The 13539-nt window shown below is 40.0% G+C and overlaps 1 pseudogene; it reads right to left on the reverse strand.

The window, feature by feature from the left end:
• Positions 1-10496: 10496 nt before the first annotated feature.
• Positions 10497-11428, reverse strand: LOC136142539 (TATA-box-binding protein pseudogene; annotated as a pseudogene).
• Positions 11429-13539: the final 2111 nt, after the last annotated feature.

Below are 13539 nucleotides of genomic sequence, written 5' to 3' on the forward strand. Positions count from 1 at the left end.
GGCCTTACATTTAGGTCTTTAACCCATTTTGAGTTTATTTTTCTGTATGGTGTTAGGAAGTGTTCTAATTTCATTCTTTTACATGTAGCTGTCCAGTTTTCCCAGCACCACTTATTGAAGATGCTGTCTTTCCTCCATTGTATATTCTTGCCTCCTTTATCAAAGATAAGGTGACCATATGTGCATGGGTTTATCTCTGGGCTTTCTATCCTGTTCCATTGATCTACATTTCTGTTTTTGTGCCAGTAAAATACTGCCTTGATTACTGTAGCTTTGTAGTTTAGTCTGAAGTCATGGAGCCTGATTCCTCCAGCCCTGTTTTTCTTTCTCAAGATTGCTTTGGCTATTTGTGGTCTTTTGTGTTTCCATACAAATTGTGAAATTTTTTGTTCTAGTTCTGTGAAAAATGCCAGTGGTAGTTTGATAGGGATTGCATTGAATCTGTCGACTGCTTTGGGTACTATAGTCATTTTCACAACGTTGATTCTTCCAATCCAAGAACATGGTATATCTCTCAATCTGTTTGTGTCATTTTAAAATTCTTTCATCAGTGTCTTATGGTTTTCTGCATTCAGGTCTTTTGTGTCCCTGGATAGGTTTATTCCTAGGTATTTTATTCTTTTTGTTACAATGATAAATGGGAGTGTTTCCTTAATTTCTCTTTCAGAGTTTTCATCATTAGTGTATAGGAATGCAAGAGATGTCTGCACATTAACTTTGTATCCTGTTACTTTACCAAATTCATTGATTAGCTCTAGTAGTTTTCTGGTAGCATCTTTAGGATTCTCTATGTATAGTATTATGTCATCTTCAAACAGTGACAGCTTTACTTCTTCTTTTCCGATTTGGATTCCTTTTATTTCCTTTTCTTCTCTGATTGCTGTGGCAAAAACTTCCAAAATTATGTTGAATAAGAGTGATGAGAGTGGGCAACCTTGTCTTGTTCCTGATCTTAGTGGAAATGCTTTCAATTTTTCACCATTGAGGATGATGTTGGCTGTGGGCTTGTCATATATGGGCTTTATTATGTTGAGGAAAGTTCCCTCTATGCCTACTTTCTGGAGGGTTTTTGTCATAAATGGGTGTTGAATTTTGTCAAAAGCTTTCTCTGCATCTATTGAGATGATCATATGGTTTTTCTCCTTCAATTTGTTAATACGGTATATCACGTTGATTGATTTGCATATATTGAAGAATCCTTGCATTCCTGGAATAAACCCCACTTTATCATGGTGTATGATCCGTTTAATGTGCTGTTGGATTCTGTTTGCTAGTATTTTGTTGAGGATTTTTGCATATATGTTCATCAGTGATATTGGCCTGTAGTTTTCTTTCTTTGTGACATCTTTGTCTGGTTTTGGTATCAGGGTGATGGTGGCCTCGTAGAGTGAGGTTGGGAGTGTTCCTCCCTCTGCTATATGTTGGAAGAGTTTGAGAAGGAGAGGTGTTAGCTCTTCTCTAAATGTTTGATAGAATTCGCCTATGAAGCCATCTGGTCCTGGGCTTTTGTTTGTTGGAAGATTTTTAATCACAGTTTCCATTTCAGTGCTTGTGATTAGTCTGTTCATATTTTCTATTCCTTCCTGGTTCAGTCTCTGAAGGTGGTGCATTTCTAAGAATTTGTCCATTTCTTCCAGGTTGTCCATTTTATTGGCATATAGTTGCTTGTAGTAATTTCTCAGGATCTTTTCTATTTCTGCAGTGTCAGTTGTTACTTCTCCATTTTCATTTCTAATTCTACTGATTTGAGTCTTCTCCCTTTTTTTCTTGATGAGTCTAGCTAACGGTTTATCAATTTTGTTTATCTTCTCAAAGAACCAGCTTTTAGTTTTATTGATCTTTGCTATCATTTCCTTCATTTCTTTTTCATTTATTTCTGATCTGATTTTTATGGTTTCTTTCCTTCTACTAACTTTGGAGTTTTTTGTTCTTCTTTCTCTAATTGCTTTAGGTGCAAGTTTAGGTTGTTTATTCGAGATGTTTCCTGTTTCTTAAGGTAGGATTATATTGCTATAAACTTCCCTCTTAGAACTGCTTTTGCTGCATCCCATAGGTTTTGGGTCATCGTGTCTCCATTGTCATTTGTTTCTAGGTATTTTTTATTTCCTCTTTGATTTCTTCAGTGATCACTTCGTTATTAAGTAGTGTATTGTTTTGCCTCCATGTGTATGTATTTTTTACAGGTCTTTTCCTGTAATTGATATCTAGTCTCATAGCGTTGTGGTCGGAAAATATACTTGATACAATTTCAGTTTTCTTAAATTTACCAAGGCTTGATTTGTTACCCAAGATATGATCTATTCTGGAGAATTTTCCATGAGCATTTGAGAAAAATGTGTATTCTGTTATTTTTGGGTGGAATGTCCTATAAATATCAATTAAGTCCATCTTGTTAAATGTATCATTTAAAGCTTGTGTTTCCTTATTTATTTTCATTTTGGATGATGATCTGTCCATTGGTGAAAGTGGGATGTTAATATCCCCTACTATAAATGTGTTACTGTCGATTTCCCCTTTCATGGCTGTTAATATTTGCCTTATGTACTGAGGTGCTCCTATGTTGGGTGCATAAATATTTACAATTGTTATATCTTCTCCTTGGATTGATCCCTTGATCATTATGTAGTGTCCTTCTCTGTCTCTTCTAATAGTCTTTATTTTAAAGTCTATTTTGTATGATATGAGAATTGCTACTCCAGCTTTCTTTTGGTTTCCATTTGCATGGAATATCCTTTTCCATCCCCTTACTTTCAGTCTGTATGTGTCTCTAGGTCTGAAGTGGGTCTCTTGTAGACAGCATATATATGGGTCTTGTTTTTGTATCCATTCAGCCAGTGTGTATCTTTTAGTGGGAGCACTTAATCCATTTACATTTAAGGAAATTATCGATATGTATGTTCCTATTCCCATTTTCTTAATTGTTTTGGGTTTGTTATTGTAGGTCTTTTCCTTCTCTTTTGTTTCTTACCTAGAGAAGTTCCTTTAGAATTTGTTGTAAAGCTGGTTTTGTGGTGCTGAACTCTCAGCTTTTGCTTGTCTGTAAAGGTTTTAATTTCTCCATCAAAACTGAATGAGATCCTTGCTGGGTAGAGTAATATTCGTTGTAGGTTTTCCTCCTTCATCACTTTAAATATGTCCTGCCACTCCCTTCTGGCTTGCAGAGTTTCTGCTGAAAGATCAGCTGTTAACCTTATGGGGATTCCCTTGTGTGTTATTTGTTGTTTTTCCCTTGCTGCTTTTAATACGCTTTCTTTGTATTTAATTTTTGACAGTTTGATTAATATGTGTCCTGGCGTATTTCTCCTTGGATTTATCCTGTTTGGGACTCTCTGTGCTTCCTGGACTTGATTAACTATTTCCTTTCCCATATTAGGGAAGTTTTCAACTATAATCTCTTCAAATATTTTCTCAGTCTCTTTCTTTTTCTCTTCTTCTTCTGGAACCCCTATAATTTGAATGTTGCTGCGTTTAATGCTGTGCCAGAGGTCTCTGAGACTGTCCTCAGTTCTTTTCATTCTTTTTTCTTTACTCTGCTCTGCAGTATTTAGTTCCACTATTTTATCTTCCAGGTCACTTATCCGTTCTTCTGTCTCAGTTATTCTGCTATTGATCCCTTCCAGAGTATTTTTAATTTCATTTATTGTGTTGTTCATGATTGCTTGTTTCATTTTTAGTTCTTCTGGGTCCTTGTTAAATGTTTCTTGCATTTTCTCTATTCTATTTCCAAGATTTTGGATCATCTTTACTGTCATTATACTGAATTCTTTTTCAGGTAGACTGCCTATTTCCTGTTCATTTGTTAGGTCTGGTGGGTTTTTATCTTGCTCCTTCATCTGCTCTGTGTTTTTCTGTCTTCTCATTTTGCTTATCTTACTGTGTTTGGGTCTCCTTTTTGCAGGATGCAGGTTCGTAGTTCCCGTTGTTTTTGGTGTCTGTCCCCAGTGGCTAAGGTTGGTTCAGTGGGTTGTGTAGGCTTCCTGTTGGAGGGGACTAGTGCCTGTGTTCTGGTTGGTGAGGCTGGATCTTGTCTTTCTCGTGGGCAGGTCCACATCTGGTGGTGTGCTGTGCTGTGTCTGTGGCCTTATTATGATTTTAGGCAGCCTCTCTGCTAATAGGTGGGGTTGTGTTCCTGTCTTGCTAGTTGTTTGGCATAGGGTGTCCAGCACTGTAGCTTGCTGGTCATTGACTGGAGGAGGTTCTTGGCATTGAGATGGAGGTCTCTGGGAGATTTTCGCTGTTTGATATTTCGCCGTGGAGCTGGGAGGTCTGTGGTGGACCAGTGTACTGAACTTGGCTCTCCCACCTCAGAAGCACTGCCCTGACACCTGGCCAGAGTACCAAAAGCCTGTCATCCACATGGCTCAGAATAAAAGGGAGAAAGAAAGAAAGAAAGAAAGAAAGAAAGAAAGAAAGAAAGAAAGAAAATAAGAAAGAAAGAAAGAAAGAAAAGAAAGAAAAGAAAGTTATTTAAAATAAAAAATAATTATTAAAAAAATTTTTAAGTAATAAAAAAAAGAAAGAAAGAAAGAAGAGAGTAACCAAACCAAAAACCAAATCCACCAATGATAACAAGCACTAAAAACTATACTAAAAAAAAGAAAAAACAAAACAAAAATCCTGGACAGACAGAACCTTAGGACAAATGGTAAAAGCAAAGCTATACAGACAAAATCACACAGAAGCATACCCATACACTTTCACAAAAAGAGAAAAAAGGGGAAAAATATATATCTTTGCTCCCAAAGTCCACCTCCTCAAATTGGGATGATTTGTTGTCTATTCAGTTATTCCACAAATGCAGGGTACATCAGGTTGATTGTGGAGATTTAATCCACTGCTCCTGAGGCTCCTGGGAGAGATTTCCCTTTCTCTTCTTTGTTCGCACAGCTCCTGGGGTTTAGCTTTGAATTTGGCCCCGCTTCTGCTTGTAGGTCTCCTGAGGGCGTCTGTTCTTTGCTCACACAGGACAGGATTAAAGGAGCCACTGATTCGGGGACTCTGGCTCACTCAGGCCGGGGTGAGGGAGGGGCACACAGTGCGGGGCAAGCCTGCGGCGGCAGAGGCCGGCGTGACGTTGCACCAGCCTGAGGCGTGCCGTGCGTTCTCCCGGGGAAGTTGTCCCTGGATCACGGTACCCTGGCAGTGGCGGGCTGCACAGGCTCCAGGGAGGGCAGGTGTGGATAGTGACCTGTGCTCGCACACAGGCTTCTTGGTGGCAGCAGCAGCAGCCTTAGCATCTCATGCCCGTCTCTGGGGTCTGCGCTGATAGCCGTGGCTCGTGCCTGTGTCTGGAGCTCCTTTAAGCGGCTCTGTGAATCTCCTCTCCTCGTGCACCAAGAAACAAATAGGCAAGAAAATGTCTCTTGCCCCTTTGGCAGCTCCAGACTTTTCCCCGGACTCCCTCTGGGCTAGCTGTGGTGCACTAACCCCCTGCAGGCTGTGTTCACGCCACCAGCCCCAGTCCTCTCCCTGCGATCCGACCAAAGCCGACCTCAGCTCGCAGCACCGCACGTCCCCACGGGGGAGCAGACAAGCCTCTCGGGCTGGTGAGTGCCGGTTGGCACTGATCCTCTGTGCAGGAATCTCTCCTCTTTGCCCCCCGCCCTCCTGTGGCTGTGCTCTCCTACGCGGCTCTGAAGCTTTCCCCCTCTGCCACCTGCAATCTCCTCCCTGAAGGGGCTTTCTAGTGTGTGGAAACTTTTCCTCCTTCACAGCTCCCTGCCACTGGTGCAGGTCCCATCCCTATTCTTTTGTCTCTGTTTTTTTCTTTTTTCTTTTGCCCTACCCAGGTACGTAGGGAGTTTCTTGCCTTTTGGGAAGTCTGAGGTCTTCTGCCAGCGTTCAGTAGGTGTTCTGTAGGAGTTGTTCCACATGTAGATGTATTTCTGATGTATTTGTGGGGAGGAAGGTGATCTCCACGTCTTACCCTTTCGCCATTTTGAAGCTCCTCCCAATAGTTTAGATTTTGAAGGCCATACAGTGTTTGTCTGAATTACTCAACTCTACTGTTGTAGCATGAAAATAGCCGTAGGTAATATATGAAAGAATAAGCCTGACTTTGTTCTAGTAACGTTTTATTTACAAAAACTGCCAGTGGGTTGGGCTGGAGTTGGCCTAAAGGCCATAATTTCCCGACCTCTGGTCTAAGTGCCCCAGTTAAAAGGCAGATTGTCAGATTTCATTGATAAAAACACTTAAGAGGGCTTCCCTGGTGGCGCAGTGGTTGAGAGTCCACCTGCCGATGCCAGGGACATGGGTTTATGCCCCGGTCCGGGAAGATCCCACATGCCGCGGAGCAGCTAGGCCCGTGAGCCGTGGCCGCTGAAGCTGCGTGTCTGGAGCCTGTGCTCCACAACGGGAGAGGCCACAACAGTGAGAGGCCTGCGTACAGAAAAAAAACAAAACACTTAAGAAACTAGGAGTAGGAGGGAAATTCCTCAACTTGATAAAGGACATCTGTGAAAGCCCCACAGCCAGCATCATACTTAATGGCAAAAGACTGGAAGCTTTCCATCTAAGATCAGGAACAAGACAAGGGTGTCCATTCTCCTCACTTCTACTTAACATTGTCTTTGAGGCTCTAACCAGGACAAATAGGCCGGAAAATGAAATAAAATGTGTCCAGATTGGAAAGGAAGAAGTAAAATTATCGCTATTCACAGCTGACATGATCTTGAATATAGAAAATCCTAAGGAATCCATTAAAACACTACTAGAACTAAGAAACAAGTTCAGCAAGATTGAAGAATATAAAATCAATATATAAAAATCAGTTGTATTTCTATACATTAGCAACAAATAATCCAAACAAGAAATTACAACAGCATCAAAAAGAATAAATACTTGGAAATAAATTTAACAAAAGTTCAAGACATATACATAGAAAACAACAAAACATCATTAAAATAAAGATCTAAATAAATGGAATGACACCCCATGTTCATGGATTAGGAGATAATGTTAAGATGGCAATACTCCCCAAATTGATCTACAGAACCAACACAATCCCTATCAAAATCATAGCTGCCTATTTTTAAAAACAGAAATTGACAAGCTGACACTAAAATTGGTATGGGAATGCAAGGGACCCAGAATAGTTAAAACACTCCTGAAAAAGGAAAACAAGAGTTGGAGACTCCCACTTTCTAATTTCAAAACTCACTATAAAACCACAGTAATCAAGACACTGTGGCATTGACATAATAACAGTGGCATCAACAGGCAGTTAGGCATGAGTTTGAAGTCCGAGGTCATGGATTTAAAATTGAACTAGTTGACTCAGTTGTGAGATTTTTTCTCCAGCAAACTTTTCTTGCTTGACGGCAGGCACAGAGAAGGTGAATGATAGGTTTCAGCTAGCATTTTGATGATGGGAGAGAGGGACAAGTGCAATAAATGCATATGCAAGTGAGTGGTTGTAATTTTTGACCATGGAATCTAAAGGAAACAAGTGAAACCAGGTGATACATAGGTAGGAAAGGTTTATTTTTTCTTCTAATTTTCAGGTAGAAGGGTGTTTTTTCCATAAAATTAAAATAAAATATAACATATAAACAAAAAAGTGCAAAAATTATTTTGTGTACAGACTGATGAATTTTCACAAAGTAAACATACTCTGTAACCAGCCCCCAGATCAAAAACCAGAATGTGGCCTGGCCTAACTCTGCCTGATGATGCCACTATGTTTCTCTGGGAGGCTTCACTTTGTGTCTTCACATGGACACTATTTCAAACTTTTTCTCTCTCATCAAGCCTCCCATATCTCCTCCTTTACTTTCACTCCCATCTGTTGGCCTTGATTTTTATTTTATTGAGAAAATAGAAACCATTACAGAAAACTCTCACTTCTTTCCACCAACAAGTCTACAATCCTATCTGTACTTTCACCCATGTTTTCCTCTTACTTTCTCTTACAACTGAGTAAGCATCTATCCTCTTACCAAAGGCCAATATCTCACATATGCTTTGAAGGTTATCCCTCTTACCTCCTAAGAAACTTGCTCTTTGACTTAGTTATTCCCTCTCTCTTTTGTATCAATTTCTCTGTTTCCATGTAATCATTTCTATCAGCATAAACCTCTTATACTAGTCCCATTCTTTTGAAGAAAAAAAGTTTTGAATCTAGGTCATCCTTCAGCCACTGTTCTGCTTCTCTGATTCCCTTTACAACAATACTTCCTAACCCAGTTGTCTGTAGTTGATGTCTCCACATCCTCACCTCTTCATCTCTCCTCAGCCCACAATTTTCCAGCTTCCATCTCCGTCATAGTTCTTGAGATACTGTTCTTCCCAAGGTCAATAATTACCTCAGTATTGCCAAGTTCAGCAGTCACTGCTTTGTTTTCATTTTACTTGACTCCTCAACAGCACTCCTTTCTTCTTGAAATATTCTCCTCATTGTTTCTGTATTAGTCAGCTCAAGCTGCCATAACAAATACCATACACTGGGTGGCTTAAACAACAGAAATTTATTTCTCACAGTTCTGGAGGCTAGGATGTTCAAGATCAAGGTCCAACATGGTTTGAGTTTTGGTGAGGACTCTCTTCCTGGCTTGCTGATGGCCACCTTCTCACTGTGTCTTCATATGGAGATATATATGTACATACGCAGAGAGACAGAGAGAGAGAGAGAGAGAGAACGATCTCTGGTATCTCTCCCTCTTCTTATAAGGACACCAATCCTATTAGATTAGGGCCCTACCCTTTTGACCTCATTTAACCTTAACTACTTACTCAAGACCCTGTCTCCAAATACAATCACATAAGGGGTTAGGGTTTCAACATATGAATTTTTGAGGAACACAATTCAGTCCATAGTAGCTTCTATAACACTAGTCTTTCCTGTTTTTTGTTCCTGCCTCGGCTTACTGCTCTACCTCTGGTTCCTTAGTTGGCTTCTCATCCTATAACTGACTCTAAATGTTGGCATTCTTCCAGTCTCTTTATGGACCGTCTTCTCTTGCTACATTCTCTCCCTAGCAATGTTCATCAATTCTCATGGATTCAATTACCATCCGATGTTGATGATTTTCAAATTTGTATTTCCAGATTTTCATATCAGCTGTCCATTTGAAATTTCCACTTTGATATCTCATAGTAATATCAAACAACATGTTGAAAAGTGAAACTATTGTTTTTTTCTACCAAACTTGCTTCCCAGCCACAGTCTTCCCCATTCCAGTTAATAGCATCAGCATCCATCCACAATTCTTCTAGCCAGAAACTTATGAATTCCTTGCTTCCTTGCTCTGAAACCTTGATTTGCTTTCCTCTTGCCTTACTCTTCCCTGAAACAGATACACCAGTCAATCATGCCAATTGTAGTGTCAACATATATCTGGAATCCACCTCTGACTTCTACGGACACTATCTTAGTCAAGCCACACATGAGTCACTACAACAGAATACCAGCTGGTTTCTCTGGTTCCATTCTTGCCTCATCTAATTCATTCTCCACTTAGCAAAGTGATTTTTAAAAATGTTAAATAAATCATGTTACTTATTACATAGATCTATTCGATAACTTTCTATTACACTTTGGATAAAATTCAGAGTCAGGTATCATGACCTGTTAAGGCCCTGCCTGATTGCACCTCTTTATAATTCGACACCCTCATCTTCTGCCATTCTGCACGTCATGTACTCTTCTTCATGCACACTGGTCTTTTTCTCACTTTCTTAAACAAGGCAGTCCCTTTCCTATTTCAAGGTCATTATGTATGCTGTTCTTTCCATTTATAGTGCTCCCCACTGACTTTTCTCAAGGCAAACTCCCTAGATCTCAGCATGAGGATCTCTTCCTCAGGAGATTTTTTCTCACCTTGTTTGTTTTTTAATTTTATAAACAGCATTTAGTGTACAAAGTACTCTGAAGGAAGAAAAATATGTACAGCCATTTGTTTTCATTAATACATTTCTATTCTGTCCTGCAATACTGAAAAGGCGGAATGTGGCACAAAAATAACCCCTAGGAGTTACAAATTAGAAAACAACACTTTTAAAAAAGATTTTTACTTTTCTGTAGAAATATAAAAACTGTGGTTTATAGGGAAGAAATTAAACAAAATAAAGTCCAATCAATTGTTGAGGTGGCTTTAACACTTAAAGTTTTGTCCCTTAAACCCACTTGTCAACAGCAGTAAGTGTTTAAAATCTAAATATAAATAAATGGGCAGCTCTGACAGAATAGCAGCCCAGTTCGAGCAACTTACAGTAACACTTTGGTGTTCTCTGTGCAGAAATAATACCCCTTCCTGGCATTCTTATGGGGTACACATGCAGGAGAGCTTCACTTCATGCTGCAACCTACAACCGAACATCCATCCTCTCATCACATGGGGCCGTCCACAACACCACTAAATGTACAAAAACTGATTTGTTAAAAAAAAAAAACAGCAGAAACTAACACATTATTGTAAAGCAATTATACTCCAATAAATACGTTTTAAAAAATTAAAAAACAAGTGGATGGGGGAGGCAGGAATAGATGACAGCCATTACGTTGTATTCCTGAAACCCTTTAGAATAGGGTAGATGTTCTCAAAAGCTTCATAAATTTCTGCTCTGACTTTAGCACCTGTTAATATAACTTGTCCAGAAACAAAAATAAGGAGAACAATTCTCGGTTTGATCATTCTGTAGATTAAACCAGGAAATAACTCTGGCTCATAACTACTGAACTGTTGGTGGGTAAGCACAAAGCCTTCTAACCTTATAGGGAATTTCACATCACTGCTCCCCACCATGTCCTGAATCTTGAAGTCCAAGAACTTAGCTAGAACACCCAACTTCTGTACAACCTTGGCATATTTTCTTGCTGCTAGTCTGGACTGTTCTTCACTCTTGGCTCCTGTGCACACCATCTTCCCAGAACTGAATATCAGTGCAGTGGCCCGGGGCTCTCTTATTCTCATAATTACAGCAGCAAACCGCTTGGGATTATATTCAGCATTCCCTGAACGAAGTACAGTGGTCTTTAGGTCAAGTTTACAACCAAGATTCACTGTGGATACAATATTTTGCAGCTGCGGCACAATCCCAGAGCTCTCTGAGGCTGGCGTGGCAGGGGTAGGTAATGGGGGTCATGGGGGAGGGATACAGGGGAGTGGTGCCCGGCAAGGGTGCGGTCGTTAAGAGTTTGTGAGTGGAAAAGCTGTGGTGTCTGGCCCGAGGCTCCCTGGGTTGCCTGCTGGGACGTCGACTACTGAATGGCTGCCACTGCCACCTGCTGCTGCTGCTGCTGCTGTTGCTGCTGCTGTCTTCGCTGCTCTTCCAATAAAGACAGACTATTGGTGTTCTGAATAGGCTGTGGAGTCAGTCCTGTGCCATAAAGAATCATTAGACTAAAGACAGGGATTCTAGGAGTCATGGTACCTTGAGGGAAGGCCAGGCCCTGAGCATAATGTGGGAGGTTGTTGTTCTGATCCATGAGGTTCATTTACTTCTTGGCAAATCAAAACCCTTTGGACTGTAAATCGCCTCAGCATTCATTCTTTTCCTAGAGCATCCCCAGCACACTCTTCTTAGTGACTTCCTTAACTCTCTGGGTTATCTTCATGCACACCAAGAAACAGTGTTGCTTATTCTCAGAAAAGAGAGTTGTTTGTAGAATCTCCTCATTTTTTGGTCAAATCTGATATTTTTTTTTGATATAATCACTGGAGTCACTGCAGAGATAACTCTCACCTTCTTATCAGGAATAATTTCCTTCATCCTTGCCTCCTATAACTCTATCTCAACTCCTTGATTGTTTCTTTTGTTAACATTTACAATTTACAATACTTCTATTCATGTATTTTGCTTTGTTTAATGTCAGTATCCTCCACTAGACTGCAAGCTCCATTTTTGTTTGTCTTGTTCACTGCTGATTTCTCAGGTCCTAGCCTGGAATGAAATGAACTCTACATAGATAATACTTGTTGAACCAAAAAATTTAAAGTAACAAGCATGAGGGCTTCCTTTCATAGATTTTGGCAGTCTAGCCTAATGGACACAGGAACCTCTGATATCAAATTCAGCCTTCCAAGCAATGAGTAGTCCTTCCCAGACCCACTTCACCTCTAAGGAGGTTCAACATGGCTCTGTTTAGCCAAGGTCCTTTAAGGTCTGTGGAAGAAGGTTCTGAGCCTGGAGTCTATGAATAGGATTGGTGGTTTATGAAACCTCAGAAATTGTATATAGTAATTTGTGGATATGTTAATCTGTGTATTTTTCGAGGGAAAAATTCTACAACTTTGATCAGATTCTTAAAGGAGTTCATGACCCAGAGAAGGTTAAGAATCACTCACCGAAGGGTCTTTTCCTGGGATAACTGCCAGCCAGAAGTCCTGAACTGCTCTAATTAAAATGTAATTGGAGAATGTAGCTGAAACCACTATTTCCTTTGAGCTTTTCCTGGAGCTATGATCAGATCTGTTTGAGCCTTCCCTGGATTTGGGGTACATTTTTGGCATTATATAATGTGCCTTAAATCTTATCTAGTCATGCTCTGCCTCCTGTGACCCACATTGACCTGGTTGCTGTTTCCTGTCTAATCTTAGATTCTGACCAGACCTGCGCCAGTGTCACAACCATGCTGATATAACCAGCACATCCTTTTGTCTGACTCAGTTCTGTCAGGGATCTTCACTGGTCCCAGACTGATGGATCAGAATTATTATGTCATTGACCAAGACAATGAAGTAGGAATGGAGGGAAAACTGATTCAAGAACTCAAGATCAGAAAGCAAATCTGATCATATGAGTCACATTGGGGCTTGTCTGATCATATGAGTCACTTTGGGGCCTTGTGAAATGCAGATAAAACAGATTCTATCCACCCTGACCTACTAAATCACAATCTTGAGGGGAGTGGTGGCCTGGAAATCTGTATCTTAACAAACTCCCACTGTGAGGTGAGTGTTATGATCAGGTAATTTTGGGAAACTTTGTGTCTAAATTGCAATTCATCGGTTCATCTTGACACTTGACTTTCACAATCACAATTTATGACATTTTAATGATTGGAAATGTTCATATTTCACAAAATTAATTAGGTAGAGAATTTTGAACAGTGTATGAAGGCAAAGTTGTGGATTTAGTCTTAATCATTCAATTTACTCTAATTTATGTTCAAGCTGAAATATTACATCTTCTCAGTCTGTGTCAAATTGTTCTGTAGCTGATTTTCATCAGGGTTCTTTTTAGTATGGCATTGGTTTCCCCCAAATCTGAGGACCTTTAGGTTGTGGTTTACCCAGTTTATGCTCAGGAACTTCTTCATGAAGAATTTAAACATTCCTTTATTTAGCTTGTCTTTCACCACTATTAAGTCATCTTTGTATAAAGATCACTTTTATAAAAATTGAGCCTCATAACTCGTACTTTCCAAATGAGGAAATGGACACTCAGAGAAGCTATTTGATTCACCCAAGATCACAGAGCTGTTTAGTAGCAGGGTCAAAGCGTAAAGCTGTTCAACTGTTCTGTGTTGATTGAGCACTTACTTTATCCAGGTCAATGAAGTCATTGATGGGGATACAAAGATACAAAAAACTTGGT

Source organism: Phocoena phocoena, chromosome X (assembly GCF_963924675.1).
Source record: "Phocoena phocoena chromosome X, mPhoPho1.1, whole genome shotgun sequence".
Lineage (NCBI taxonomy): Eukaryota > Metazoa > Chordata > Mammalia > Artiodactyla > Phocoenidae > Phocoena > Phocoena phocoena.